Source organism: Papaver somniferum, chromosome 1, assembly GCF_003573695.1.
Source record: "Papaver somniferum cultivar HN1 chromosome 1, ASM357369v1, whole genome shotgun sequence".
NCBI classification, from domain to species: domain Eukaryota; kingdom Viridiplantae; phylum Streptophyta; class Magnoliopsida; order Ranunculales; family Papaveraceae; genus Papaver; species Papaver somniferum.
Window position 1 is genome coordinate 1,646,267 of NC_039358.1, and position 5,885 is coordinate 1,652,151.

The 5,885-nt window shown below is 35.2% G+C and overlaps 1 long non-coding RNA gene and 1 other non-coding gene across 7 annotated transcripts; both read left to right on the forward strand.

Annotated features, from left to right (window-relative positions):
* The first annotated feature begins 2,223 nt into the window (after nt 1-2,223).
* LOC113277099 lies at nt 2,224-5,885 on the forward strand. 6 transcript variants are annotated; one of them, XR_003324760.1, is made up of 11 exons: nt 2,224-2,829; nt 2,924-2,955; nt 3,734-3,940; nt 4,052-4,246; nt 4,367-4,534; nt 4,629-4,670; nt 4,791-4,857; nt 4,946-5,119; nt 5,210-5,302; nt 5,437-5,517; nt 5,628-5,885. It is a non-coding gene; the product is annotated as an uncharacterized LOC113277099 (long non-coding RNA). The 6 variants fall into 6 exon arrangements; XR_003324764.1 differs by having other exon boundaries at nt 5,437-5,483; XR_003324761.1 differs by having other exon boundaries at nt 4,638-4,670.
* LOC113342002 lies at nt 3,158-3,241 on the forward strand. Its single transcript, XR_003356327.1, has one exon. It is a non-coding gene; the product is annotated as a small nucleolar RNA R38 (small nucleolar RNA).

Here is a 5,885-nt window from a genome sequence, read left to right on the forward strand (position 1 = left end):
TTCATCCGCACGAAAAACTTAAGTCTATCTCTACTAATCTATGAACCTCTGATGTTCAATTCTGATATATTTCGTCTTTAGTTCATCCGAACGAGAAGCTTAAGTCTAATTCTAGTAATCTTTGAACCAGTGATGTTCAATTCTGATATATTTTGTCTCCAGTTCATCCGAATGAGAAACTCAGGTCTAACTCTAGTAATCTTTGAACCTGTGATGTTCAATTATGATATATTTCGTTTTCAGTTCATCCGAACGAGAAACTTAAGTCTATCTCTAATAATCTTTGAGCCTGTGATGTTCAATTATGATATATTTCGTATGTAGTTCATCCAAACGAGAAACTCAGGTCTAACTCTATTAATCTTTGAACCTGTGAGGTTCAACTTTGATATATTTCGTCTCCAGTTCATCCGAACGAGAAACTCAGGTCTAACTCTAGTAATCTTTGAACCTGTGATGTTCAATTCTGATATATTTCGTCTACACTTCATCTGAACGAGAAACTCAGGTCTAACTCTAGTAATCTTTGAACCTGTGAGGTTCTACTATGATATATTTCGTCTGAAGTTCATCCGAACGAGAAACTTAGGTCTAACTCTAGTAATCTTTGAATCTGTGATGTTCAATTCTGATGTATTTCATCTTCAGTTCATCCGAACGAGAACTTAAGTCTATCTCTAGTAATCTTTGAGCCTGCGATGTTTAATTCTGATATATTTCGTCTACTGTTCTTCTGAACGAGAAACTCAGGTCTAATTCTAGTGATTTTTGAACCTGTGATGTTCAATTCTGATATATTTCTTCTCCAGTTCATCCGAACGAGAAACTCATGTCTAACTCTAGTGATTTTGGAACCTGTGATGTTCAATTCTGATATATTTCGTCTTCAGTTCATCCGAATGCGAAACTCAGGTTCAACTCTAGTAATCTTTGAACCTGAAATGTTAAAATCAGATATATTTTATCTTCAGTTCATCGGAATAAGATTTTTCGGTCTATCTCTAGTAATCTGGCAACATGAGCTTGTAAAATATCCGTGTCCCATTATTTTTTCTTTTTTTTTATAGATAGAGTTTCACCTTTGTTACTACGTTAAAAACAAGGAAAACCGTTCAATGGATTATGTGTTTTACACATGGCAAGACACTAACTATCCAATCCTTTAGCACCAATTAGATTCACGTCCAACGAATAATCGTCCAGCTTATATATACTGTAACAAAGTGAAGGAAAACACACCATAAAAGCAAAGATGAGAGAGAAACTCAAATCTAAACCTAATTTTTCTTTGGGTTATTTTGTTTTTGGTATTCAGGTTTTGTCGAGCTTTTGAGTTTGGTCTAACATTTGTCCAGCTTGGTGCTTGGTACCTGAAATAGACGTTGACTTGCATTAACTATGTCAAACATAACTTCTGTTTGTTAATTACTAAAAAAATTAAAATAAATCTAACACCGTTTAGATGCCGTTATCATCCTCTTAATCTGTTTTCTATATATAAAAAAAATTCACGAACCAAAAGCATGAGATAAAAAGGAAGAACAAAATGTGAGAGAATTTTTTCATCCTCTTCCATGTTCAGATACAACTAATCAACTTGATTATTCAAGAGAGTATTATTAATAGTTAATGGTACAATATCAACAGATGGGGTATTGGTATGTATCTGAGGCACCAAAACAGATGGGATTACTTGATGTAAACAGAAATTGGTCGACGATAGGAGGTGGTGCTAATTTAAATCACAAAGATTCAAAATCGAATGCAAATGGAACTGTGCTATGAGAAAGAGCAGATTAAATTGATGGATTAACGGCAAAAAAAATGAAATTTGTGTTGGTGGTGTTGCAGAGATAGTGATAGGTGGAACCAAGAAGGGAACTGCCAAATTTTTAGGGTTCTTCAATTCCAATTTGGGGAAGAACATCATACAACAGATTTCTTTAATCTTAGCCCTTCATTTTTTGGACGGACAAAAATAGTCCACGTGTAAACTGTGTTAAGGACTTAGTTGGTCATTGTTAATAAAGTCAAATATACTTTTGTAATTAGATATGTAGTTAACAGAAAGTAAGTACACGTCATCATTTGACATGGTCAACGCGGGTCAACGTCTGTTTCAGATACCAAACGCCAAGCTGGAAAAATGTTAGATTAAACTCAAAAACTGGACAAAACTTGAGTACCAAAAACAAAATAACCCTTTTTTTTTTATCTCTGGCTCTTCTCAGTTTCCTCGGTGCTCCCCTTTTCTCCCTAACCCCGACTCCCTAACTCAAATCTGATTCTTCAATCTCTTGGTTCATCATAATCAACAACACTTTATCGCGATTCACTACCAGTTCTTATAAGTCGTTTCTTCAAAACTTCATCGTGATTTGAAACAAAAGCACCTAATCTTCAGTTTACAAAATCAACAACAAATCAACAAAATCCTAATTATAAAGCTCTATAGTTACCGAAATAACAATACCCTAGAGAAATAAAACCATTATTTCTTGTTTTTATTTCCTCGATCTTGCTTTACTTTTGAAGATTAAGAAGAAGAAAGATGGGAGAATATTGTTGTTGATTTTTATTGATTTTAGTTTGCTGATTTTTATTGATTTTGTTTACAGATCAAGCTTCAGACAACATTCTGATGTACTTGACAGTCCTACACCAAATATTGTTGTTGGGGATTTGAGATAAATTTAGGGTTTGCTGAATTATTAAGATGAAGCCATAAAATGTTGGCCGAATCATTCTGAAGTAATTTGGTTTTTGGGTTGGCTGAATCATTAAGATGAACCCATAAAATGTTGGACTCATAGATCTGAACAACTACAGGTCTGAACTTATAAATTTTGTGTTTTTTGAGCTTTATTTATGTTTTAGTAACCAATTTCAAATGATTTTGATTATTGCTTTTCTTCATTTTCAGCTGAGTAAGATGGGGTTCTATGCTTTGCAGTGGTAAACATTGTTTTTGTTTTTATTCTTCTTTGTTTTGAAATTGTGGCAGATGATGAACACTTATACGACTTTAAATGAGTATTCAATCTAAGGATTGGGTTTTGTGATTTTCAGTTGAATAGGAAGAGCTGATGCCTATATTTGATTTCTTTTGATTTTTTTTTTTTTTTTTTTTAAGTTTGGTTTCTGATTTTGAATCTATGTATGTGGATGATGAGAAGTTGAAATCAATCAGTTATCCCTGTCTGATATATGTGTGCTGATTTTTTTACACCCTGACATATCTATTAGCTCGCTCTAGATTTTGATTCTTTCGTTTCTAGTTTTTAACAATTCCATAGGAAATCCGTTAAATACAAATTTCATTAGTTTTTTTTTTTTGATTCATCTAGCTGTACAGTCATATATCTAACATGTAGTTGTTGTAGATTGCTTGAGTTGAATGTACACAATTGTGTTTATCCCACCAAGGATGGTAGTGTAGTAAGAGAGAACTTATAGATCTGTTTTTATATTCTTGTTTCTTTTTGTTTGATAGTTCTGTAAGGAGTTCAATTCCTAGTGTCCTCATTCTGCGATGTATAGGTATAATCATGAATTTAGTTATGTGTTATTCAGGAAGAAGCTTTTGGGGTTGATTCTGATGTTGGGTTTATAATTTGTAATATCTTCGCTTATGTTCTGTTGTTCATTATTTTCATTTGTTCATAATTTATAAATTAAGTTATATTTGATCGTCAAAGACTTCTTTTACTACTAATTTGATTATTCTTTCCAGGTAATGAAGATGGTGGTGCTTTTGATTGTCATATATAGGTAATGGAGATGGTGGTGCTTGTGATTCGTTGTATTATGATACTAGAGATGGTGGTGGTGGTGATTTTTAGTAGTATTGGGGCTGGTAATGGAGATGCTTGATCATCAAGGAATGAGTTAGGGCTCTGCTTTTGTTGCATTCTCCACCCCTGAGGAAGCTGCTAGAGATGTAAGTTGTTATGGCTCTTTTCTTTCCTTTTTTCTTCACAATTACGTAGTGCTTTTGAGATTTCTATCTGAATGATTAAAAACCTGTACCCATGGTGAAATAATCCTATAGGTGACTGAAATGAGTGGGAAGATGATAGGTCGGAAACCTCTTTATGTTGTTGTGGCTCAGTACGAAGAAGAAAGGAGAGCTAGGCTGCAAGTAATCTACTGCTACCTGGTGCAATGGCACCTGTTCCATCAGGTATGACCGGTTTCCATCCTGGAGGACCTAAGCTTGCCCCTCTGCAGTTGTATTTTGGTCAAGGTACCCGGTCTGATTCCCTCTGCAGTAGTTATGTCACAATGGTAGATAATCTCAAATTGGGGCCCTTACGCTTCTTGGTCAACTAAAATACTCTCAAATTATGGGTTTTATATGAACCAGGAAGCCCCGAGGATTCACTTTTGTGCAGTTTGTAGATCCTTATGATGCTGGAGAGGCTCAATATCATATAAATGGACAACTTTTCTGTGACAGAGAGATAACTGTGGTGGTTGTTGCTGAGACGAGGAAAAGTCTTAAGGAGATGCACTACCGAGGCAGGCCAACTAGGTTTGTTAAATGCATCTATACTTGTGGATCATACCAAATGCTATAAAAGCTTTATTTGAGTAGCTGACACCTTTGTGCTTTTCTTCTTGCAAAGGGCCTTCAGGTTATGGAGGTGGTGGAATGCGACTTTATTATGGTAAGAAACCAGTGGTGAAGTTTTCATTGTATTTTACTTCTGGATCCCCAGGAAAACCGGTTTGCATTTATTGTTGTTGGTAAGTTTCTTACTTAGTGCTTTATGTCTGGTATGTTTTAGGGAATTCCCATTCTCGTTCATTGTCTCGCTCACGTCCATCTGGTTCAAGAGGCAGATACAGCTCAAGGTAGCATATTAAACTCTTTTGTCTCCTTGGAGTAGTATGGCTATTAAGTGGCTGATTGTAATGTTACATTTTGTGCTGATTTTGGCAGATCAAACTCTCTTGCTCCAAGAAAGAGAGCTGATTATTCTGTTCGTCCAAGGAGAATGCCAGAGGACCATTCAAGGACTCCATTGCCTGTCCCATGCGCGCAAGACGGTGATCATCCACGTAGAAGGTTGTACTCTCCAGGATATGTTGATGCTGATAGGATTCCCACTGATGGGTAAGTAGAGTTTGTGAATGTTTATGTTTCTGATCCTTGTGCATATCTACTTGCTTGTTCTAAGTGTTCCTTTTGTCAATCTGTACACAGAAAGCCTGTATCACCTGGTCCTGCCTCAAGATGTGGAAATGATGAATTTGAGTCTAAGAGGCCCTAATTACTCTGGCTCTTCTTTTTGTTAAGGTAAACATTTTATGGATAGTTTACTTGGATGCTTAAAATTGTAGAATTATAGTTTCACAAAGATTTTTATTTTGTTTTCTTGAGGGTGTCGGCAAATTGTTATGAGAACTAATCTCTCAAACTGTTTTGTGTAGGATTCATAAAGAGAATAATATCTTAAGAATATGTAGCGCATAACTAGGTTGAGATTATTCACTTCAAACTGTTTTGTAAAGGTACTTGTCACTTTAGACTACTTGATGCTAGGAGTGAAGCAAGTATGACTCTGCAGTAGTTTAGCCTTTATTCTTGCTTCTGATTTTTAGTTTATATTTTGCTGCTTCAGATGGACATAGGAGATATCCCTAACATTGGACCTGCAGTTGTTCTTCCAAATGAAGTCAAATAATTCTTTCTTTTTTCTTATATGTTTTCCCTGAATTGTAAATTGTGTATCGAAAAGAACAGATTGCAATTATGTTTCAGGTTTAAATTTAATTGTACTGCAGGCCTGTAAACTGAGAGCCCAGGTCCATGCAAATGAGTTGGGCTTCCTTTTTTTTTAATTGTAAGTTTTGTCACGGTTTTAACAGTAACAACAATA